General features: G+C 44.9%; 1 long non-coding RNA gene across 1 annotated transcript; it reads right to left on the bottom strand.

Annotated features, from left to right (window-relative positions):
• Positions 1-3537: 3537 nt before the first annotated feature.
• LOC137570920 (uncharacterized) lies at positions 3538-25027 on the bottom strand. The gene is made up of 3 exons (XR_011031236.1): positions 24950-25027; positions 20349-20388; positions 3538-3680 (listed from the first exon to the last, which is right to left on the bottom strand). It is a non-coding gene; the product is annotated as an uncharacterized lncRNA (long non-coding RNA).
• Between the last annotated feature and the right edge of the window lie 433 nt (positions 25028-25460).

The raw sequence follows: 25460 nt of genomic DNA, 5'->3' as shown, positions 1-25460 counted from the left end.
GGCCTAGGGCACCAGATAAACAAGGGGCGGCCTGCAGACAGTGGGCATTATTTGCAAGTGTCCAAACAAATGAAAGGGGTCAGGATAACTGCACTATTAGTACCAGCTGGCATCTGCCTGTGCAGTGCTACAGGCAGCTGCAGTCCGTTAACCAAACGTTTGTGAACAGTGTGTGACTAGCAAAAAGCCAGACCTTGTCCAATGACATAGCAGCAGCTCCAGGCAGTTACAGAAGGCCAGGTCTCACACACTTAGTGTGGGGGATGAAAGGACCAGGGGCAGCACCAGCAAATAGTACAGAATACAGAAAGCAGCCTCTCACAGTCAGGGACGGATCTAGGGGGGGGGGGGGGGGGGGGCAAGCGGGTATCTTGCCCCAGGCGCAGTTTGTTGAATTCTTAAAAAGGCAGCAAAATGAATGGCAATTTAGGCGTCAAAACCTGACCTTTAGGCGCCAAAACCTGACCTTGCCCCAGGCGCAGCTTGGTCTTGATCCATCCCTGCTCACAGTACCCATTTCTTAATTATTGATTGGCTAGCGCTGTTACCCTGGAGACAGCAGTGGGTACAGGACTCACTTTTACGTGTTGCTGACCCCATCCAATGTCCAATTGTGAGCCACTTTTGACTATGTGTGTGTGGTGGACGGCTCCCACCACGCCCATCACCTGTAGATCGCTTGATTGACCAGTTCCTCCGTGTGACATGATTGATTCACTTCACGTTGCCATCGAGACCTCGGCACTAGTCCCAATAGTGGACACCATCGGCTCAAAAATGTTTGGATGGGTGTGTGTGGAGAGAGGTGGTAGGATACGGTTTCGGTTGGGGCGGCTGGTAATAGTCGGCCTTGGGAGGTAAGAAGTACAAATCCGGCCCTGGCTGCAAGTAAAACTTACCTTTCCAGGTTTCCTCGCAGGCTCAGCTACTTCTTCCTAGCGTCAGCTGCAGCCAGCGTCTGTCGTTATGGAACTCATCAGTTCGTGCTACAGTGTTCCTTGATCAGAGATGCTAGCTGCAGCCATGAACTCTGAGTGCTAGGTGGCATTGAGGAGAAGAAGTTGAAGATGCTGGGAGCCTGGAGCGGTGAGTGAAATCTGTTTTCCTAGATGAGGAGAAGCGGGGGGGGCTGCTTATACAAGGGGGGGAGGATCTGTCTTCCTATACAAGGGGGATATCTGCTACCTATACAATGGGGAGCTCTGGCTACATATACTGGGGAGGGAGGGGGATCTGGCAACTAGTGATAGTCATGTCTTGGAAAACTCATGGAGCAGCATGTGTTTTTTTTTTGGGGGGGGGGGGGGGGTGTTGCACTTTAGCATCTGGAGAACTATGTCCCAGTCCCCAATATAGTTGGCGTCTGTACATGATAGACTTTAACTGCACAAGTGATTTTAGTTGCGGGCGGCATCGGTGAAGTAAATTTTAATTGCTAGAAGAGGTAAGACAACATTTTATGCCAAGGAAAACTGGCGTGTTAAAGCGGTATTGTCACCATAAAAAATCAAATTTCAACAGCAACTGGTCTGAGTGTATTAAGTGATAAAGATGCTCATCTTGCATTCAAAACTTTTTTTGCTGTTATGGTTTGGAGTTATCACATACTTTAGGAGCACTGGCCCTAGTGCCAAACAGTGCCAAAAAGTTGAATGCTGGGAGTTCTTTTTATCTATAATATATTCCTCCTCTTCCTTTTATTTCCCTGCCTAGCTGATCACTTGTGTTTACAAGCAAGGCTGAGGTGACTCAGTGATTGGATGTGTAAATAAAAAAAAAGACAGTGCAGTTGTTAGTATACACCTCAGTGGGAGTGTCTGAAGACTCTGGGAGGAGGGCAGCTAATGAATACACAATGAGCAAGAGAAAGGAGGGGGGAAACAAGAGTCAGGGAGGATATGATGTCAGCATTAGCTTGGCAAGATGGCCACTGCCTAGAATTGGATTTTCTGCTTTTCCTTTGTAAAATTCACAGGAATCATTACGTGGATAGCACAATACATCTGTTATGTAAGTAGAACTAGTATTTATCTACTTATATATGTATTTTTTTATTTCTAGGTTAGCATGGGTGTCGCTTGTTCTTTAATGAAGTCCTGTTAAAGGGTAGGTGAAGTGTGTATGGTACATTTAACATAGCCATGTGCTAAATTGGTTAATGTTCTGTTGCCAATATTCTATGGCATCCCTGATGTCTAAACAACCCTCCTCCCCCCCCCCCCCCCTCACACACCTAAAACAAACCCCTTTTCCCCCTTAAATCCTCCTCCCAAGGCAAACCCCCTACCTAAACGCCAATCCAACACAGAACTAGACTGTATGCCTAGTGTGCTGTTTTGTTTTTTAGCGTTTTGAAACTTTGAGTTGAAACTTTGTCTCCTGTTAAATTTGACGCAAAGTAATAAAACAAATAAAAATATATGTATTTCCTTTTAAACAATGCAAATTGCCTGCCTGTCCTGCTTGACTTCTGCCTCTAATACTTTTAGCCATAGCCCCTGAACAAGTATGCAGATCAGATGTTTGACTGGATTTGCCAGATGCTTGTTTCAGGTGGGTGATTCAGACACTACTGATGAATGAAAGATCAGCAGGACTGCTAGGCAACCAGTCTTTTTTTAAAAGGAAATAAATATGGCAGACTCCATATCCCTCTCAGATAAGTAATCCTTTATAGAAACACTGAAGTGTAATATATTATCACATAATAATTATGATATAATGATTTGTATGTGTAGTACAGCTAAGAAATAAAACATTAGGAGCAGAGACAGAAGTCTAATATTGTTTCCAGTATAGGAAGAGCTAAGAAACTCCAGTTGTTATCTATGCAGAAAAGCCATTGAGCTCCACGACTTTCAAAATCGCAGAGAGCTCTGTCTTCTGAAGTTTGTTATCTCAACTGTCAGTCACTGTATTTTCTTTTTCTCTCCAGCGGACAGCTCAATATCTCACTGGCCTGCTCTGTAAAATCATTTAGAATGCTGAGTACTAGTGTGTAAACTGCAAATATTAAAGACTGATGAAATGTTATAAAAAAACACTATATAACTGAAAATAAAAATATGAGAATATTTTCTTTGCTACTAATGTTCTAGTAAATATTCGTACTACACAACCAATTCATTATATCATTTTTTTTTCACTTCAGTGTCTCTTGTAGCATGTATGGATAGGTGCACAGCTGCAGCAAGTGCAGCTACACAAATTCCTCAGAATAGAGGATACAAACAGTTAAGTCCAACTAGCGAAGTCGCAGCTCAAGTCAGGTGAGTATAGATTTTTGCGATCTTTTATTATAGGCCTGTTAAATAAGGATAAGTGCATTTTGATAAGTGCACTTATCATTTAAACACTGCCTGCCAAACATAATACAGTACAGCACGGCAATGTCTGCAAACTACCAGTGAAAAATTAAGTGAACATTTAAACAACTTATCTATGCAAACTAGATTTTACCCATTTGATATAATCAATCATGGTTTTAATCAGGTTTTCTCCACTTTACATTCTTGCAGCAGTGTTCACTTTAATGTGTGTTAATTACATTTGGCATCCTGATGGCACTGGGCTCCTTCTAAAGACTCCGGCACTTGTATAAATCAATGAGCAGACCGCTGGGAGAAGCTCCAACCACTCTGTTCAGCTCACATGACCTCTGGTCTCTTTTACCCCAGTTTCTGCAGAAGGAACCATTTACATATTCTACTAATTAGATGCTACCGCCTATGCGTTGCTTCGCATGCTTAATATAGCCTCTGATTTATAGATAAAAAGAAGCAAGGCTGCACATGCATAGTGTTTAATTAGTAGGCTAAAAGACTGTTTTGAAACTTGTTGTGGCATTAAATCAGCCCGTGTCTGGAAGTAAAGGAAGTATACAGATGCGTACACTCAGTGTGCAAATCCAGACATCTACCTGAACTCAAAACTTCCTCTCTGCTTTATAACATAACAAGCAACAGCATGATAACCTAGGCTGCTTTCACAGTTAGATGTTAGTTAGTTAGTTAGTGCAGCCTGTAACGCAGCCCACCGCACAGCAAAGAAAAATGAATGGGCTGTTCACAGTGCCCACGTTGCATTACATTGTAACGCAGCACGTCAAGTTAAAGTGCTGCGTGCTGTGCGTTATAAGCGGCTACGCCGGGTTAGACTGTTTGCACATGCTCAGTAATGTTGGAGGAGGAGGTCTCCTCTTCTCCTCCTCCGCGGCCAACCACATGGCTAATTACTATTCACTGCACGGTGTGACATGCAGTGTTTACTTCCTGGAGCAGCCGATTGCGACAAGAGTGCGCATCACGGCATCACGGACGCCAGAGTTTGCTGCACAACGCGGCTCAGTCTGACATCCACATCCAACACCACCAGGCGTTGCGTTAGGCGCACGTTATGCGACCTTAAAGTAGCATCTAACGCAACGTCTTATTGGGGAGGAAGCCTGAAAGAAAAAACAATTCTTTGTTACAGCTGATACACATTCTGCAATAAATCTGCAGAGTGTCTACTTCCTGCTTTCCTGTGTTTACCAATTAACTCTCTGTCATGGCAGGCAGTTGACACAGCTGAGGTATCAAAACATAACTTGTATTTAGTCACAGATGAGGAAGAACTAGACAGGCTAAACTCTCTAAATACATACAGAGTGTGTTTCTCTATGCATTCCTTCTAGCCTGTCCTAGAGTTCAGGTCCACTTTATAGTGGACCTGAGACAATAAAGTGAAAGGAATTATACTTACCTGGGGCTTCCTCCAGTCCCATGTAGTCTGTCTGCTCCCTCACCGTCCTCCTGGTCCCCTACATGGGCCCCCAATTATGCTCTTGTGGTCAGGAGCTTACGCAGAGCGCTTCTGGCAATAAGAGCGCAATCGGGGAGTGCTCGCCACCCGGACCCGGGACTGTGTAAGCGCAGCTACCCACAACCAGCTGGATCGCAGGCTCCACAGCAGCACAGCAGAGAGGACCAGACCATAAAAGAGAGAGCTAATGGATTACCAGGGGCTGGAAGAAGAAGAAGTATAAGAAGTATAAATTCTTTTACTTTTATTGTCTCAGGTTTTTTATCGTGGCTGCAAATCTTGGTGGTCATTCCACAACTGTCTCGTAGCCTCCCAGAGTTTAATGCTGGGCATACACGGCTCGTTTCTTCTTATCAATCGAGCCGCTGATGGCTCGATTGATAATTTCTGACAGGTCCGATTGCCCGCTGGATCGATTCCGCGCTCGATATCGCAGAACAATAGAAAAAAACGAAGCGCTGATTAGAAAGCGCCCGTGGGGACGAGCAGGAATCGATCCGCGTGCACGCGTGGATGAGCGGTGACGCGCCGGCATCGAGCCACTGTCTCGATACCGGCGCACTATCTAGCCGTGTATGCCCAGCATACGAGAAATGTCAAATCACAAAATCTAGTCTGCAGGCTTAAATAAACGATGACTCGGGAAAAATTATCTTAACACAAAGCTGAAATTAACCCAACAAAGTTTCACTTACCATGGGCTTCCCGAAGCCCCCTTGTAACTGCCCGGTGCCCTTGCCAGTCCTCGAGTAACATCCGGTCCCCGCCGCGGGTTAGTTTCATTTTCTGTCGTCTGAGAGTCACGGACGCACTTGACGGCGGAAAGGCAAAGAAGAATACGTGTGGCTGTGGGCCGACCCTCAGTCGGCAGAAAACGAAACTAACCCGCGACGGGGAACGGATGACAATCGAGGATCGGCAAGGGCACTGGGCGGCTGCAGGGGGCTTCGGGAAGCCCTTTAAGTCATTACCCTTAATAGGTCTTAATAGGTCTTTTCCGGGAATCTCATTCTTATTTTGGTTACAAAAGTTTAACCTTCCCGGCGGTAATTTCGAGTGTGGCTCAGGGTTAATTAAAAGTGCAAGAAGCGGTAACCCCAAGCCACACTTGGAGAAACCGGTGGGCAGGGTCATGTGCAGAGTATGAAGTAGAAGGGTCAAGACAAGAACATTTATATCACAATTTTCTCCTGGCGGACACAAAGCCCCTCAGGGTCACTGCTACTTAGGACGCTCTCTACGGGTGACCAGAAGCATTAGGGAGCCTTGCCCAAAGACTCCCTGCTGTTTGTACATATTGGCTTGGGCCAAGTATTTTAACCCTGGTCAAAGGCTCTGACCCTACATCAAAGCCAGCACCCTTAACCAGTATGCTATCTAGCTGCAAGCCCATGATGGAATCACGATAGATGTCACTCACACCATACAGACGGATCATCCAGGAGAAGAGGATGAAGACGGGACTCTGCACATTACCCTGCACTCTGCCGCAGGGTAATATGCAGGGGGCAATAGTGCGGTGCGACTGTCCTGCCTCTGGCTCTTATGCCGCAGTGCAATCACACTGCACCATGTGTGAAACTAGCCTGAGGCTCCATTCACAGTTGCCATTGCATTGCATTCCTTGTAGCAGCAGCAACACAACACTATGGATCAGGAAAGCAGCGCCACACGTTATCTGTGCATTGCACCCCAAACAGTGAAGCATTCAGTCAGTGAAAAGTATGCTTCAACATCATTGTTCTTGGGCACATTTGCGGTAACTACCATCAGTGATGAACGAAAATGCTGATATTTTCTATTAATTTTCGCGAACATAATGTGAAATTTCACTTTCGAGTGATAATGCCATCAAAAATCATTTTGTAATACGTTTGTGATTTTTTTTTTTTTTCATTTTCTCCGAAGCGTTGTGCTAAAATGAACGATCTGCAAGCTTTTAGCAAGTTTTTGCTGTAAAATTACAAATTTTCACATTTTTCAGAGTTTTCACTTCGGAAAGAAAAATGTATTTCCTTTGACTATGCAATGTATGCAAATGCAATGTATTTTCGCAAATATTTTCTCAAAATCAAAAATAGCATTTTGGATGTGAAAATTCGCAAGCAATACTGGTTACTATGCTGCACCCCGTTGTACTGCAACCGAGGCTGGATTTATACTTTGTGTGCCTCTAGGCCAAGTGCGTTGGGGCTCCCCTTCCATGTGTAGCAGCCCCCCCTCCCATTCCATGTGCAGCCCCCTCTTCCATGTGTATCATCCATGTACTGTAGCCCCTCCCTTTCATGTACAGCTTCTGTGAGCACCAGTTTCCCTTTTTTCATGTGTTGCTCCCCATTTTAGCATCCTTTTCCATATGTAGCCAGGGCCGGTGCTCCCATAGAGGCAAAGGGGGCATTTGCCCTAGGGCCCCCGACCTCTGCAGAGGCCCTGCGCCCTGCTAAATGCTGCCTGCTCCCCCGCTCGCTCTGCTCCCCGGGGCCCTTGCTAACAAACTGCAGCAGCATTTACTCACCTCCTCCAGCGGACGGCATAGTCCGGGTACTCTTGCCATGTTGTCCTCCACCTCCTCTATGACCCGGCACGTGTTTACAAATAACACGTGCCGGATCATAGAGGAGGTGGAGGACAACATGGTAAGAGTGCCTGGACTGTGCTGTCCGCCGGAAGAGGTGAGTAATTGCTGCTGCAGTTTGTTAGCAAGGGCCCCGGGGAGTAGAGTTAATCGCCGGGAAGGGGGGGAGGGGATGTTCGGGTAGGGGGTCCCCCCATTTAATTTGTCCCAAGGCCCCGGAGCCACTTAAGCCGGCTCTGTATGTAGCAACCCCTCTTTCATGTCCAGGTGTCCCTTTGAGCTCCAGCCGCCCACGGCCCAGGCCTTTGTGACTTTTCCAGAAATCCAGCTCTGACCGCAACGTATCCGGCGCATTGTAAACGCCACAGAGGGGCATGCGGCATAATGGCTGCTCTGAAATGCTGCTTGCCGCACTGCAACACACCACTGTGAACCTAGCCTAAAACGCAGTTAATATGTCATTTTTTCCCCTCTACACTAAAGAGTACGGCACTCAGCTGTGACCGGTAATAGGATGAAAACACTGATCTTCCGACTGTCACCGCGCTTTATAGAAAAATAGACTTTTTAGAGGTAAACGAAAAATCACTCAGAAACCTTTACTTTACCATCCCATTGTGCGAACCCGAGAGCCTTTTCAGCATTTTTCTTTTTTCCCTGAACCAGGCTTCAAACTGAACCATTGATTTTTACAGTGTGTGGGAAGGAAGATTCAGAAATAAAATTGATTATCTTTCAGAGATTATATACAGTGCAGGTGAGCGCAGTTTATTTACTTCAATTTGTCCTTGATTTTGCTGCAAGTGTCGGCGCTGCTGACGGCGTTGCTTTTCTGCTTTATTAAATTGCACAACTTTTAGTTCTTAGGTTGTGCAAGGTCGCGGGAGAGGTGGTGGGCTGCGTGTTCCTGGTCTTTTATTCGCGGAATGAATTATAAGGTGGCTGAAGGTTACACTCATGCATAAAGGTTATGTGACAGATTATGTACATACATTATTATTGTTATTGCTCTTTTTAAATGTCAGCATATTTTACACAGCATTGTGATTGGTAAATAGATCGCCCCGGGGAGCAGGGATAGGGAGAAGGATGGTTTATACGCTGAATGTTGTGCAACAATGAATATATAGCAGAGCAAGATATTTGTTTATAGAACATGCAAAAGGGGAAAAAGGGAAGACATTGTTAAAGTGGACCTGAACTCTTGCACAGGACAGAAAGAAAATATAGAAAAATGCACCCTGTATGTATTTAGAGAGTTTAGCCTGTCTAATCCACATCATCTGTGACTAATCACCACTGTGATTTGATCTCTCACCTGTGTCAGCTCAGGAACCTCCTCTGCCATGGCAGAGCAGCTGATTGCTAAACACACATGACTTAGATCACTAAGACAAATAGCATGTCTTATCAGAGATAACATGGCTTATCAAAGTTAACACGCCTTATCAAAGTAGCATAGAGAACTTATGCCTGCTAATTGGCAATGACGAGGGCTCCACTCGTCCTGCCCTGAGCCCCTGCGGGTTCGTAACGCTTGCTATGTTACTCTGATAATGCGTGTTAACTTTGATAAGGCGTGCTAACTTTGATAAGGCACGCTATTTGTCTTAAGGGGCCCATACACTGGTCGATTTCAGCCATTGATTGATCGATTCTTCAGTCCCATTCGATCGATTTGCGGCCGATTTTTATTGATTTCGATCGATTTGATCTATCTGACAGGATGGAAGATCTAGGTCGATCTGCCAGCAGCAGATCGATGGCCCATAGAGTAGCATTGGATCTAATGGCCCAATAATGCATCTAGATCGATTTCCAAAAGATTCTGGCACAGCAGAGTTAATTCTTAAATCTATTAGAAATCTGTTCCTAGTGTGTGGCACACATCAGATAGATTCCTGTCGGAATGGACTTGACAGGCATCTGCCAGAAATCCATCTGATGGTCGAATCTGCTGCAAATCTATAAGTGTATGGCCACCTTTAGTGAATCAAGCCCAATATGTTAACAAGATGTCTGATTCCATGAAAGCAGGAAGTAGGCACACTGCAGATTTTATTGCAGGATTTGTATGTAACAAAGAAATGCTCAGTAGACCCAGACTGAGCCCGACTCAGCCTGTTACCGGGGCAGATCGCGGTTGAACGTCAGACCGTGGGAGGACGGCGTGGGACTGGATTATGCTGCTGGAGGAAGCCGTGGGTGAGTGACAATTCTTCTTTTTTCAACAGCTCTGGTTTACTTTATAGTGTACCAGGGCTGAGTAAAAATAAAAGATTTATACATACCTGGGGATTCCTCCAGCCCCATCCGCACGGATCGTTCCCACGCTGCCGTCCTCAGCCCTCTCCAGCTCCGGTACTGGGTCCCGTAACTTCAGCCAGTCGCAGCCACTGTGACGCAAGAGAAGTGCTCTCTCTACGTATCTCTCCAGCAGCCGCCAGAGAGATACGTAGAGGGAGCACTACAATTGCGCAGACTGGTTGAAGTTACGGGACCCGGTACAGAAGATAGAGAAGACTGAGGACGGCGGCGTGGGAGCGATCCGTGCGGATGGGGCTGGAGGAAGCCCCAGGTATGTATAAAACTTTATTTTTACTCAGCTCTGGTACACTTTAAGTGTTACCCAGAAGTTTGGTATGTGGCTTGAGAGCTGCACTACCTCTAGATGAAAGACAATAAAGAGCGCTCACAGTAGGCATATGAAAGGGGAGGTACTGCCCTACCAGAAAAGGACACCTGAATTGGTGGGCTGGAAGTTTAAAACAGCCATGCATAGCTTTTGTCCCACTCTCGGTCGGGAACCAGGCAGAGGCAATTCGGAGAATCAGGAGAAGAAGCCAGGAGTCTGTGCAGGAATTCGGATGTGGAGACTGGTTGCGTCCGTCACAAAATCGTCCCTACTGCAAGTAGACGCACCACAGCACGGGTGCATGCTCTTATGGAGGGAGAGTGGCAACTCTGTGCGCATCGGCTACTGTAACTTGGGTACCGAGAACCGCAGTGATCATGTGCTTATATGAGCAGTGTGGCGGTGGTTTGGTAGGTGAAGGAAGGGCAGGTCTGGTGTTTTGTTTAACTTTTAATTGCATATGACAACATGTTTCACAGAGGAACTTCCTCCGTTTCTTCAGGTCAAGCATACAATGTTACAGGAAATCTTCAATACTGAACATCCCTATAACAGGTTTCCATCAACTCAATACTAAATCAGGTAACCCTGATATCCTGCACCCCAAAAATGATACTAGAAATTTAGACAGCGGCAAAGCTACCAAGCCAATCGACCCCAGAACATTCTTTACCCTCCCTTCTTTCCTTTCTCAGCACTGCAGGTATATTAATTACTGTTGGTTTTCGAATTTGGAACATCGTTCCGAATACACCCAAACACCACATTTCAGCACCAATCAGCACTGATCCTGCAGTCAGTATCAGGAGGTGTTCACTTATGTGTGCTACCAGCGCTTTTTCACATGACTCCGATACTTCCTCCTTTTGGCTTTGGAAGGAGGAAGTATCAGTGTTGCGTAAAACGCGTCTTGAAGCGCAAATAAGTGAATTCCCCCTTACCTTGTCTGCAGGCTCAGTGCTGAATGGTGCTGAAGTGTGATGGTTCGGGAGAATTTGGAACAATGCTCGAAATTCGAACACCAATGCGAATAATAATCATGTGATACAGATCATCAAATCCAGCTTTTCAAGGTCAGCCATTGTGTGAGAAAGGTATAAGCGGCGGAAAATGAATGGCTTGTTAATGATAACCACTACTGAAAGCACATATAGAGGTGATCATATATGCTACAACATTTATAAGGAGCTATTTGTGTACCCCTCAGGTCCAGGGACCCTAGTGTAATCACATCCTCTTCATCCCTGATTGCAATACCACTGATCATTACCACTACAGCACCCATAAAATGCTACCGCATTGCCATGAGGAGTGTCCCATGTAAACCCCTCAAGTTCCAGGGCCCTGGTGCAGTCACAAGCAGGGACGGTTCTAGCTACAATGGGGCCCTGGGGCAAAATAAACGTGGTGGCCCCCCCCCTAACAATCACCCCCCAACCTCCTCCTCTGAGTTCCAGGTGTTGGAAGTTCCGTCTGTCTTCTCTCTACTGTTCCTGCTCTGCACTTCCTGCTCCTTACAACAGGCACTAGAGCCCAAACGGAGAAGCAGGAAGTGCAGAGGAGGAGCACTAACGAGGAGACAGATGGACCTGCAACACCTGGAACTCAGAGGAAGTGAGTGTGTGCCTGTCACCACTGCCTCCGGTAGGGGGTGGGGGAGGTTGAGGGAGTGGTGGCAGACATTTGGGGGTCCTTAAGGATGCTGGGGCAATGAAGCAATTGCCCCATTTGCCCATATGTTAGCACCGGCCCTGGTCACAAACTCCACACTCTAATACTACTCCACTGATGCGCGACAATGGAAATACACAAATGCATAACAATGTAATAAAGGTGATATTTTTCTTACACCTAAGCTGTAAAGATTAGCAGTGCAGTGGCCTGAAAACAGAATAGGAATGTCACCTTCACAGGATATGACACATCGGCTTCACAAGTGATAAAACACACACGTAGCAAGCACACTCTATTCTACACAAAACTGCCTCAAAAGACTGAAGAAAAAATGCCATGAAAACATGAAGATGGCAGCATTTATAAAGTTTTCACTGAAATCCAATTAGCGCTTCCAGTGCAAACTTAATGTCTGAGATGCGGAAGCAAACAATCCTTAATATATGAGCTACATATGTTTGTCTCTTCATATGGTAATAAACGGCACAGGCAATACCCTGAAGAATACACATGAAACTGGGGGGTAACAGCAACATACTGCTGATAATAACTTCCTGGGATCCTTCAATTTAATTAAGAATTCCAGGAAAACTCTCACCACAGTTCTGGTTGGGGGAAGATGAAAGCTAAGCTGTGTAGCCTTGGAGCAATCATTTCATGAAGAGAAAAACATAAATTAGTCCCCAGAGGTCCCCATGGCTAACATGCTGCTAGTGCTGCTGTTGGCCAATCAGGAGTTTTTGTACTAGCCTTTTGCACAGCTTTTACATGCGTTCAAAGTATAATTTTGATTAGACTGCACTGTTTGATGAGAGCAGAAGTGCAAAGACACAGCCAAACCTGAGGACACATATAGAGCTTCTTCCACTGCACAGAGCTAGAGAAACAGATAATTAACTTCCATGTTGGGATTGCAGAAGATCAAAACAACAAAGTACAGGTGGCCATACATCTCTTCACTTGGCGGCCATCGACCATCTGATTCGATAATTATTATCGATTCAGTTGAAAATCGGTGCTGCCAAGAGCATACCTGATCAACGAAGCGACCAATTTTGGGCCGAAATTGGTCACATGTATCAATCGGACATACTGCAAGATGTCGGGCCGTCACGGCCGGCTGGATGCGCGGCTGTAACGGCAATCGATATATCGGGATGAGCAACGAACACGACAAAACCCCCAGCGCTGTTCCTCCTAGTGTATTTATACATTAATTGTCCTGTGTTGCCCACCTTGCGGTGCCCTTCTATCTTCAGAATCCCGGGCTTCCTTTAGCACTATACATGCATGTGAAAAAGCGGGGCTCACAAGGGGGGGGGCATATTTATGCACTGAGGGGGGGGCAACGGTGAGGCAGCGGACATGGCCAATTCCCAAGAAATTTTGATGCTGAAATTGATCAGGAATCTCCCGTGATGTATGGGCAGATGACAGATCTCTCTCTAATCAGATTCTATCAGAGAGAGATCTGTCTCTTGGTCAAATCTGCCCATCATCGCTAAATATATGGTCATCTTAAGCAGTTTCTTGCTTAGGGAAAATAATACAGGAACAAAAACAATACAAAATGTTTATTAATTAAGTTTACCACTAAGGGGTTTTCCCCACATGGACCAAAGCAATTTTCACATTTCAGTGCTCCTGCCTTTCATTCGCCAATAATGTTATCACTACTTATCACAACGAAAACTATCTATATCTTATTTTTTTCCCTACCAATTAGGCTTTCTTTGTTGTGGTACTTTTTTACTAGTAATCCTTTTATTCTAAATGCATTTTAATGAGAATAACAAAACATTTTTTAAAAAATCATTCCCAACCATACTCATAGTCTAAAGCTGAATACCCAACAGCAGATGCAGCCAGATAGACCGTGATCGCCGCCGCCGAACGATTGTTTCCCCGATGCATCTGGCTGCATCATTGATCAATGCCCATAGTTTGAAGGAGGACGTAAGGTTTGTGCACAGGCTGAGAGTCTGAAGAAGCAGGGCCAAACTGGGCAACTGCCTAGGGCCCCATAGCTGGCTGATGCCCCTCCCAGGTCTACCCACAAGTGACTTGTGGTCCTCCAGGCCCCTATAGAGTGTTGGCAGTAGAGCAAGTATGTACACGACCCCAAGTTGCTGAGAAGAAGCACGGCTGAAGATTAAAGCACATGGATTGTCCATCTCCCTAGATATGCTAAATTTAAATATTTCCAAATAAGACATGCTGCCATGGCCCAGTTTAAGACTCCCATGGTTAATTTGTCTTCTGGAACTGTGGAAAACTGCCTACTAGCTAAAGATAGTGACAAGCTTATCTCCAAATTCTACTCTTACCTTGTCACATTTAAATGTTCTGCTCGGCTGAACAGATCCAGAGAGCTATGGCATGACTGGGGGGAGGAGATATCTCAGGGAGAGTGGTCTGAATTCGAGGAGACTTATATGAAGACAGTGATATGCTCGCGTGACAAACTAATACAGCTTCGATGGTTCCACCAAATTTATATCACTCCAGTCAAATTATCCAAATTCTCAAGCGGAACAAGCGATGTTTGCTGGAGATGTGGGTGTAGTCCAGGCACGTTCCGTCATATGACATGGGACTGCACGATAATTCAAACTTTCTGGAGTAAAATAACTCTATTTCTGCTAAATTCCTTAAATATTCAGCTTGTACCTTCATATAAGTCTTACCTGTTGGGACTGATTGAAGATCACCCTTTAAATAAATACCAGCGCATTTTAGTTAGACTACTGCTTTTCTATGCTAAAAAAACCATTGCCTTAGAGTGGAAGCTTTCTTCTGAGCCCTCATTTAAAATATGGAAAAGTCTCATTAACAATGCTCTCCCCTTTTACAAACTTACTTGGATTGCTAGGGGATCCCCAAATAAATTCGATAAAGTCTGGAAGGGATGGTTAGACTCTTCTGACTCAACTAGTGAACATTTGGATATCAACCCTCATATTTTAGATATAATTCAATGATATGCTTTCAATGAAAAATGATTAGCTGCGTCCTGCCTCGTACGGCCTCTCACTACAGTATATACATGCCTCTGTTTATGTGCTACTCACCTGTAATTTGTCAATATTCCTCATATATTGTATGTGCCACATGCGTGTACATGGTACACATCTCTTCACTGTCAATGGTTTGTCTGTTGTGTTAACTTGTTTGTTTGAAAAACAATAAAAAGAGTTTAAAAAAAAAAAAAAGCACACGGATTGATGATAGAGCGCACTGGCCAGAGGTTAGTTTGCTCCTCTGCCAATATTCAGCAGGGACCCTGGGAACCACTCTTTACTTGCAAAGAGACCGGAGGGAGGGGGAATTGGGGAAGGCATCACCAGCCGTTACTGGGAACTCGGGCGAACATCAATACTATCGGTGGGGATTATGAGGTACAAAGAGACTACCCAAAGATGCTTTTCTTGTGTTGTGGTTCAGGCGGCCCCTATTTAATTTTTGCCCAGGGCACCATTGTTCCTAGAACCTATCTTACATTCTACACTCTGAAAGCCTTAAAATGAGCAAATCCATATTGTATGTATGGTATATGTTATCACTGAATATAACTAAATGTATTTTGTTCTTGCATTGTTTGCTTTGCTGTGAGTGGACTTTGTCTCTGCAGTCATTGTAAGTTAATGGAGACAGGTGGGTAATGCGCAGTACTGCTTCCGGGTCATGGATGGTCACCCAGGGCCTCGCTTATCCTTTAAGGAGGAACTGTCACAAAAATCTTAAAATTCAAAGCACATACAAATAAGAAGTGAATGTATTCCTAAGTAAAATGAGCCATAAATTACTTCCCTCCTATGTTGCTGGAATTTACAGTAAGTAGTAGAAATCTGACAGAACCAACAGATTTTGGGCTAGTCTATCTCTCCATAGGGCAGGTATGCCAAAATCCTACGAGGGTCGAGATCCTCACACATTTTTGATACCGCTCAAATTAATTGATGGGTCTGAATCAGGAAATGTGTGGTCCATCAGGTAGAACACATTCCTTTCTTTCTCAGTCCATCCTAAACACTCAGTAAATCCCAAAGGATCGGCACCACTCCAAAAATAAGTATGAAAAAAGCTATTTTATTGCATTATATGCATTATTGCAAGTGTAGGCTACAGCAACAGTTTTACCCTGTATGGTGCTCCTCCTGAACTTTGTGTTGTCCATCCTAAACACTGGCATCGATCTGGCCCTCCAGGCCTGGAGCTCGACACATGTGACCTAGGGGATTCTCAGCATAGCCTTTATTCTTTATAAGGACTTGTTTCCACTGTTGCGACGCGATTTCGGCCGCATTCCGACGCTTGTAAAAACGCATGCGGATGCGTTTCCACATGCGTTTTTACCCGCGATTTCGCCTGCGATTTCGCATGGCAGGGTGCCATGCGAAATTAACCATGACACTGCCAGGGCTAAATAAAATTGAAAAAGGTGCGAAATCGCACGCGAAATCGCGGGTAAAAACGCATGTAACAAACGCATGCGTTTTTACTATTAAATACATTAGCGGCGATTCGCACGGATTCCCGACGCAGGCGAAATCGTTGGCTCTTTTGTGCGTTTTTTTCACGCTGAAAAAAACGCACCTCAACAACGCTACAGTGGAAACAGGCCCATCCACTTGTATTACATGTGCGGATCTGCATGCGTTGGACGCATGCAGATTCGCGATAGTGGAAACGAGCCCTAAAGAATAAAGGCTATTTATACAAAGATGCTGAACAGCCTCCCTGCTCACCGTACACTTTTTTTGACAGGTGGATGGAGCAACTGCCATTCACTAAGTGCATTTTAAAAATAAACAAATCCCTATGAATCACCCATGAAGTGATGGGCTAGTCCAAAACCTGTTGGTTCTGTCAGATTTCTACTACCTACTGTAAGTGACAGCAACATAGGAGAAAAGTAATGTATGGCTCATTTTACTCTGGAATAAACATACTTTTTAATTGTATAAGTTTACATATATTTTAAATTTCAAGTTTTTCTCGACATAGGTCCTTTAAGAATAAATCTATAATCCTTATCTTTTTTGTTAACATAGGTCTATATATATACTGTGTATATGTATATATATATATATATATATATATATATATATATATATATATATATATATATATACTGTATATATATACAGGATCTTCTCAAAAAATTAAAGTTAAAGAGACAGAGGTGCTCTGCTTGCTATAACTGAATTGCTGTTGTTTATCCCCTGCTTATTGCCTGAAGAAGTGGGCTGTGCCCGCGAAATGCGTTGCATCTTTGGGGTATTTTCAATAAATGTGTATATCTATATATTTACAGTCCTTGGTGTCTGCTTTAACGGAGGCGTGTCCACCACTTACTCCCAGCAATTTTTTAAAAATGTTATGTACTTTTATCCTTCGGGCGCCTCTGTTCACCTACCAATATATTCTCAAAAAATTAGCATATTGTGATAAAGTTCATTATTTTTTGTAATGTACTGATAAACATTAGACTTTCATATATTTTAGATTCAAATACACACAATTGAAGTAGTTCAAGCCTTTTATTGTTTTAATATTGATGATTTTGGCATACAGCTCATGAAAACCCAAATTTCCTATCTCAAAAAATTTGCATATTTCATCCGACCAATAAAAGAAAAGTGTTTTTAAAACAAAAAAAGTCAACCTTCAAATAATTATGTTCAGTTATGCACTCAATACTTGGTCGGGAATCCTTTTGCAGAAATGACTGCTTCAATGTGGCGTGGCATGGAGGCAATCAGCCTGTGGCACTGCTCAGGTGTTATGGAGGCCCAGGATGCTTCGATAGCGGCCTTAAGCTCATCCAGAGTGTTGGGTCTTGCGTCTCTCAACTTTCTCTTCACAATATCCCACAGATTCTCTATGGGGTTCAGGTCAGGAGAGTTGGCAGGCCAATTGAGCACAGTAATACCATGGTCAGCAAACCATTTACCAGTGGTTTTGGCACTGTGAGCAGGTGCCAGGTCGTGCTGAAACATGAAATCTTCATCTCCATAAAGCTTTTCAGCAGATAGAAGCGTGAACCCACTTTTGAACCAGAAACAGCGGCAGAAGCGCCTGACCTGGGCTACAGAGAAGCAGCACTGGACTGTTGCTCAGTGGTCCAAAGTACTTTTTTTCGGATGAAAGCAATTTTTACATGTCATTCGGAAATCAAGGTGCCAGAGTCTGAAGGAAGACTGGGGAGAGGGAAATGCCAAAATGCCTGAAGTCCAGTGTCAAATACCCACAGTCAGTGATGGTCTGGGGTGCCATGTCAGCTGCTGGTGTTGGTCCACTGTGTTTTATCAAGGGCAGGGTCAATGCGGCTAGCTATCAGGAGATTTTGGAGCACTTCATGCTTCCATCTGCTTAAAAGCTTTATGGAGATGAAGATTTCATTTTTCAGCACGACCTGGCACCTGCTCACAGTGCCAAAACCACTGGTAAATGGTTTACTGACCATGGTATTACTGTGCTCAATTGGCCTGCCAACTCTCCTGACCTGAACCCCATAGAGAATCTGTGGGATATTGTGAAGAGAAAGTTGAGAGATGCAAGATCCATGCATAACTGAACATAATTTTTTGAAGGTTGACTTTTTTTGTTTTAAAAACACTTTTCTTTTATTGGTCGGATGAAATATGCAAATTTTTTGAGATAGGAAATTTGGGTTTTCATGAGCTGTATGCCAAAATCATCAATATTAAAACAATAAAAGGCTTGAACTACTTCAGTTGTGTGTATTTGAATCTAAAATATATGAAAGTCTAATGTTTATCAGTACATTACAGAAAATAATGAACTTTATCACATTATGCTAATTTTTTGAGAAGATCCTGTATATATATATATATATATATATATATATATATATATATATATATATATATATATATATATATATGTATATATATATATATATGTATATATATATATATATATATATATATATATATATATATATATATATATATATTCCTTTGTGCCTACGCTGCTTTGAGGAGCTGCAATGACTATGCACCAGGAAAGGATCACAAAGTAATAAGTACAACCTGGAATGAAACCAATTTCAATTACCGTGGAAACACATTCCTAAGACAAATAATCTTACTACGTGAGGCAATTAATTACAGTTCACTTATTATCGAAAAAAATAACGCACAGCAACATTTGTAAAATGAGATGATGCAATGGGCAGATGGACTTCTAACAAACTGCTGTCAGGATATATACCTTTCATAAACAACAACAACAAAAATAATAATAATAATAGAGATGCTCAATGCATACTCCTTCCTGCAGCACAGCAGCATCTGAATGTCACGACTGGAGATGCAGAAAACCATGAAGAAAAGCGCACATCTAAATACCAGTAAACATGCTGTAGAGCTACGGATATTAATAGATGTACAAAGGAAGGGGTGTAAATGTGTTTTCAAGAAAGGCGATACAAACAAGCTGCTAAAATGCTATATGAGAAAAAAAACTGTAATTTTAGGTCATCCAATTTTAATGTGTTTTTTGTTTGTTGGAAGCAGGAAATTTGGGCGCCTAGATAGGGTTAGGCATCAAGAAGGGGGGTTTTAGGGTTAGGATTCAGGAAAGGAAGTCTTAGGGTTAGGTGTCAGGAAAGGGGTCTTAGGGTTGGGCATCAGGAAGAGGGGTTTTAGGGTTAGGCATTGGAGAAGGGGATCTAAGGGTTGGGCATCAGAAAGGGGGGTTTAGAGTTAGGCACCAGGAAAAGGGTCTTAAAGTTAGGCGTCAGGAAGAGGGGTTTTAGGGTTAGGCGTCAAGAAGGGGAGGTCTTAGAGTTAGGTGTCAGGAAGAGGGGGGTTTAAGGTTAGGAGTCAGGAAGGGGGGTCTTAGGGTTAGACATCAGGAAGGAGAGTTTTATGGTTAGGCGTCAGGAAAAGGGTTTTTAGGGTTAGGCTTTAGGAAAGAGGGTTTTAGGATTATGCATCAGAAAGGGGGTTTTAGGGTTAGACATCAGAGGTGAGAGGGTAATTAGTGAGTGTAAGGTTAGGTTTAGTTGTAGTGAAATATCGGCAATATGTACCAATGTTTTACTATTGTCACTACCACTGTAAATATTTTGTTCATTCTCTTTGTTAAAGACGATATTTTGCAATTATGGCTGCACCCCACACCCTCTTTAATACTTTTATTTTAAAATATTTACTAATCTAGTGGAGATAAATATGAAGAAGCAACACAAAAATCTTTGCCATACAATTTCAGTTCCCCTGCACACTTTTTTCCCTACGCCCTTAGGGGTAGGGAAAAAGTGCAGGGGTGGAATGGTGGTGGCAGGAAGGGTAAGCTCCTGCTTGGGTTATGCGCAAGAGTGAACCTATATACATAACCAAACATACAGCTGTTATAGGGCTCAGGCCCTTCTTGCCAATAGATTTGGATGCCTGGTTTCTCTTCCCTCAGTCTTTATTCATTGTCTTTAGATTACCTTTATGCAGTGACAGACCAATAGAAGTTGCCACTACTAGTGATGAGTGAAAATGCCAGTTTTTTTATGCAAACTTTCATGAAAATATAGAAAAATGTTGGCATTCCTGCAAAATTTTATGCATGTATATATAGGCAGTTTGAAAAACTATTGGCAGTATAAGCTCAAAAATACCACTATAAGCTCATTCTTACCTTGAGACTGTTTGGTTGACCTGATGAAGCGGGTGGATACCTGTGAAATGCGTTGTACAGTGTTTTTTAATAAATTAATTATTTTTGTATCATGTATTAGTCCTCATCTTGGGTTAAGTTTTTTTTTTGCATTTTAACAGTTTTTAATCATTTTATACATGCTTTGTGGCACCTCCCTCCCAGAGTTAAAAAAATGTTTGCATAGGCCAGGGGTCCCCAAACTTTTTCGGTCAAGGGCTGGGTCAATATAGTTCAGACTGCTGGGGGGCCGGAACATTCATAAAATTATGTTAAAAAACATTACATTGTATCTAGGTATTGATTGCCCCCAATCATGCTTGGAGGAGACCTCCCAGCAGCAGCCATTCAGTCATGCGGCACCCGAAACACGTCTTTGTGCACCAGACTGTTAAGCATACTCAGGTGACAAGTTGGGACAGCAGTGTCATCTGATGTAGAATTGGATTGGAAGCCAGCAAATGACTGCTCGCTGGCTTCTACAGTATGTGGATGGGTGGTGCCAGCACTGCTATTCTATATTCTATATTCAATATTTAACCACTTGCCGGCCGCCCACAGCCGATGGGCAGCGGCAAAGTTACCTGCAGAACGGCCGCAATACGCCGAATGGCGGTGGCTCGTTCTGCGCTGTTCTGCCAGGGATCGCGGCAATAGGCTCAGCCCACCCGTGACGTCAACCCGCCGGCCGTTCGGAAGCGCCGGCGGGTTGTTAACCCCCGATCTTCCGCAATACAAACGTATAATACGCTTTGTATTGTATACAAAGCGTATTATACAGACTGCCTCCTGCCCTGGTGGTCCCAGTGATCGAGGGACCACCAGGGCAGGCTGCAGCCCTCCCTGTGTGCACCCAATCACACTGATCTGCCCCCCCCTGCCCTCTGATCGCCCACAGCACTCCTCAGACCCCCCCCCCCCTGCCCACCCCCCAGACCCCTGTTTGCACTCAATCACCCCCCTAATCACCCATCAATCACTCCCTGTCATGATCTGTCAACACTATTTTTTTAGGTTAGGTCCTAACTGCCCCCTGGGGGCTCCCAGACCCCCCCCCCCCCCGTGTATTGTACATCTATTCTTCCCTGTAATCACTCACTGATCACCTGTCAATCACCTGTCAATCGCCCATCAATCACCCCCTGTCACTAACACCCATCAGATCAGACCCTAACCTGCCCCTTGCAGGCACCTGATCACCCCCCACACCCTCAGATCGCCCACACACCCGCCCTCAGATCGCCTCCGAAGTGCATTGTTTACATCTGTTCTCCCCTCTAATCACCCATGAATCACTCCCTGTCACTATCTGTCAATGCTATTTTTTAGGTTAGGTCCTAAACTGCCCCCTGGGGGCTCCTGACCACCCCTCCCCACAACCTCAGATCCTCCCCAGACCCCCCAAGACCCCCCCCCCGTGTACTGTATACATCTATTCTTCCCTGTAATCATGCACTGATCACCTGTCAATCACCCATCAATCACCCCCTGTCACTAACACGCATCAGATCAGACCCTAACCTGCCCCTTGCGGGCACCTGATCACCCGCCCGCACCCTCAGATCGCCCGCAGACTGCCCTCAGATCGCCTCCGAAGTGCATTATTTACATCTGTTCTTCCCTCTTATCACCCACTGAACACCCATCAATCACCCCGTCACCACCTGTCACTGCTACCCATCAGATCAGGCCCTAATCTGCCCCTTGCGGGCACCCAATCACCCGCCCACACCCTCAGAACGCCCTCAGACCCCAGCCCTGATCACCTCGTCAGTGCATTTCTTGCATCTATTCTCCTCTCTATTCATACTCTGATCACCTATCAATCACCCCGTCACCCCCTGTCACCACCTGTCACTGCTACCCATCAGATCAGACCCTAAACTGCCCCTTGCGGGCATCCAAACACACCGCCCACACCCTCACATCACCCTCAGACCCGGCCTGAACACCTCTTCTCCAGTGCATTATTTACATCTGTTCTCCCCTCCATCAATCACCCATCAATAACCCCCTGTCACTGCTACCCATCATACCCATCACATCAGACCCTCATCTGCCCCTTTGCGGGCACCCAATCACCCGCCCACACCCTCGGATCGCTCTCAGACACCCCGCCCCCCCCCCTCCCCCGATCACCTCCCTAGTGCATTGCTTGCATCTATTCCCCCCTCTAATCACACCTTGAGACACCCATCAATCACCTCTTGTCACCACCTGTCACCCCCTAGCACACCTACCCATCAGATCAGGCCCTAATTTGCCCCGTGTGGGCTCCTGATCACTCGGCCAAACCCTCAGATCCTCCTCAGACCCCCTTCCAATCACCTTCCCAGTGCATTGATTGCATCTATTCTCCCCTCTAATCACCCCCTGAGACACCCATCAATCACCTCCTGTCACCCCCTAGCACTCCTATCCATCAGATCAGGCCCTAATCCCTGCGGGCTTCTGATCACCCGGCCAAACCCTCACCCGCCCCACCGCAGTGACAGATTTTTTTTTTCTGATTACTGCTGGTCTCACGACTTAATTGTCGCTGAGACCAACCGTTATGCCACACAATACGCAACCGCCAATCCAAGAAGCTACCATGCCCAGCCTTTTCAGTGGAAACCACTCCAAGTTTCCGAACGTAACATTTTTTGGGGCCTTCTCCTTAACATGGGTCTAGTCAAAAAGAATGTATTGCGATCTTATTGGTCTACGCACCCAATACATCACATGCCCATGTTCTCTGCTGCCATGTCCAGGTCACGATTTGAGAACATCCTGCACTTCCTGCACTTCAGTGCCAATACAACCTGTCATCTAAGAGGCCACCCTGCTTATGACCAGTTCCACAAAATTCGGCCCCTCATAGACCACCTGTCATCAAAATTTGCAGATGCTTATACCCTTGAACAGGCATTTTGAGGCATTTGGTTTCCAGACTACTCCTCACGGTTTTGGGCCCCTAAAATGCCAGGGCAGTATAGGTACCCCACCAAGTGACCCCATTTTAGAAAGAAGACACCCCAAGGTATTCCGTTAGGTGTATGATGAGTTCATAGAAGATTTTATTCACTAACACAAGTTAGTGGAAAATGATACTTTGTGAAAAAAAACAAAAAACAATAAAAATCAATTTCCGCTAACTTGTGACAAAAAATAAAATCTTCTATGAGCTCACCATACACCTAACGGAATACCTTGGGGTGTCTTCTTTCTAAAATGGGGTCACTTGTGGGGTTCCTATACTGCCCTAGCATTTTAGGGGCCGTAAACCGTTAGTATTCTAGAAACCAAATGCCTCAAAATGACCTGTGAATAGGACGTTGGGCCCCTTAGCACACCTAAGCTGCAAAAAAGTGTCACACATGTGGTATCGTCGTACTCAGGAGAAGTAGTATAATGTGTCTTGGAGTGTATTTTTACACATACCCATGCTGGGTGGGAGAAATATCTCTGTAAATGACGATTTTTTGATTTTTTTTACACACAATTGTCCATTTACAGAGATATTTCTCCCACCCAGCATGGGTATGTGTAAAAATACACCCCAAAACACATTATTTTACTTCTCCTGAGTAGGGCAATACCACATATGTGACCCCTTTTTGCAGCCTAGGTGCACTAAGGGGCCCAACGTCCTATGACGTAGGCTTTACAGGCGTGCTTACAATTTAGCACCCCCCAAAATGCCAGGACAGTAAACACACACCACAAATGACCCTATTTTGGAAAGTAGACACCCCAAGGTATTCAGAGAGGGGCATGGTGAGTCCGTGGCAGATTTCTTTTTTTTTTTTTTTGTCACAAGTTAGCAGAAATGGAAACTTTTTTTTTGTTTTATTTTAGTTTCAAAGTGTCATTTTCCGCTAACTTGTGACAAAAAATAAAATCTTACAACAAACACAATTGCTAACTTCCAGTCAGAGCAATATCCTGCCTCTATCTGGCCAGCAGACGCTTGTCAGCCAATCAGGTGCACTGTCATACACCCTTTGCCGGCTGTACCATACCTAGCAGGAATTACATAGATTAGCATTCAGGTGGGAGGCTTCGGTTGGACGCAATCGTGAATTGCGTCGTTTAACAGGGACGCCCCGTGTAGGCACATCTCCCACACGGTCCCCTCCCTAACCACTCACCTGTCAACCGCATCGTAGAACCTGCAAAAAATAAAATTTAAAATCACAAACACTGGTCCACATGACAGCCCAAGGGGCCCCAGGTCTCTCTCACTCACTGGGCCCCCCAAACCACCATGCGACACCTCGAGGGAAGTGCAGGCAAGCCCTGGACCTCTCACCTCCAGGGAACTCACCCCACCACCTCTAAACTGAATGCCAACTGCAACAAACACAATTGCTAACTTCCAGTCAGAGCAATATCCTGCCTCTATCTGGCCAGCAGACGCTTGTCAGCCAATCAGGTGCACTGTCATACACCCTTTGCCTGCTGTACCATACCTAGCAGGAATTACATAGATTAGCATTCAGGTGGGAGGCTTCGGTTGGACGCAATCGTGAATTGCGTCGTTTAACAGGGACGCCCCGTGTAGGCACATCTCCCACACGGTCCCCTCCCTAACCACTCACCTGTCAACCGCATCGTAGAAGCTGCAAAAAATAAAATTTAAAATCACAAACACTGGTCCACATGACAGCCCAGGGGCCCCAGGTCTCTCTCACTCACTGGGGCCCCCAAACCACCATGCGACACCTCGAGGGAAGTGCATGCAAGCCCTGGACCTCTCACCTCCAGGGAACTCACCCCACCACCTCTAAACTGAATGCCAACTGCAACAAACACAATTGCTAACTTCCAGTCAGAGCAATATCCTGCCTCTATCTGGCCAGCAGACGCTTGTCAGCCAATCAGGTGCACTGTCATACACCCTTTGCCTGCTGTACCATACCTAGCAGGAATTACATAGATTAGCATTCAGGTGGGAGGCTTCGGTTGGACGCAATCGTGAATTGCGTCGTTTAACAGGGACGCCCCGTGTAGGCACATCTCCCACACGGTCCCCTCCCTAACCACTCACCTGTCAACCGCATCGTAGAAGCTGCAAAAAATAAAATTTAAAATCACAAACACTGGTCCACA

The sequence above is a fragment of the Hyperolius riggenbachi genome, chromosome 4 (assembly GCF_040937935.1).
Source record: "Hyperolius riggenbachi isolate aHypRig1 chromosome 4, aHypRig1.pri, whole genome shotgun sequence".
In the NCBI taxonomy this organism is placed as follows: Eukaryota; Metazoa; Chordata; class Amphibia; order Anura; family Hyperoliidae; genus Hyperolius; species Hyperolius riggenbachi.
The sequence above is the reverse complement of the archived record's forward strand: the minus strand, read 5'-3'. Positions and strand labels throughout refer to the sequence as shown.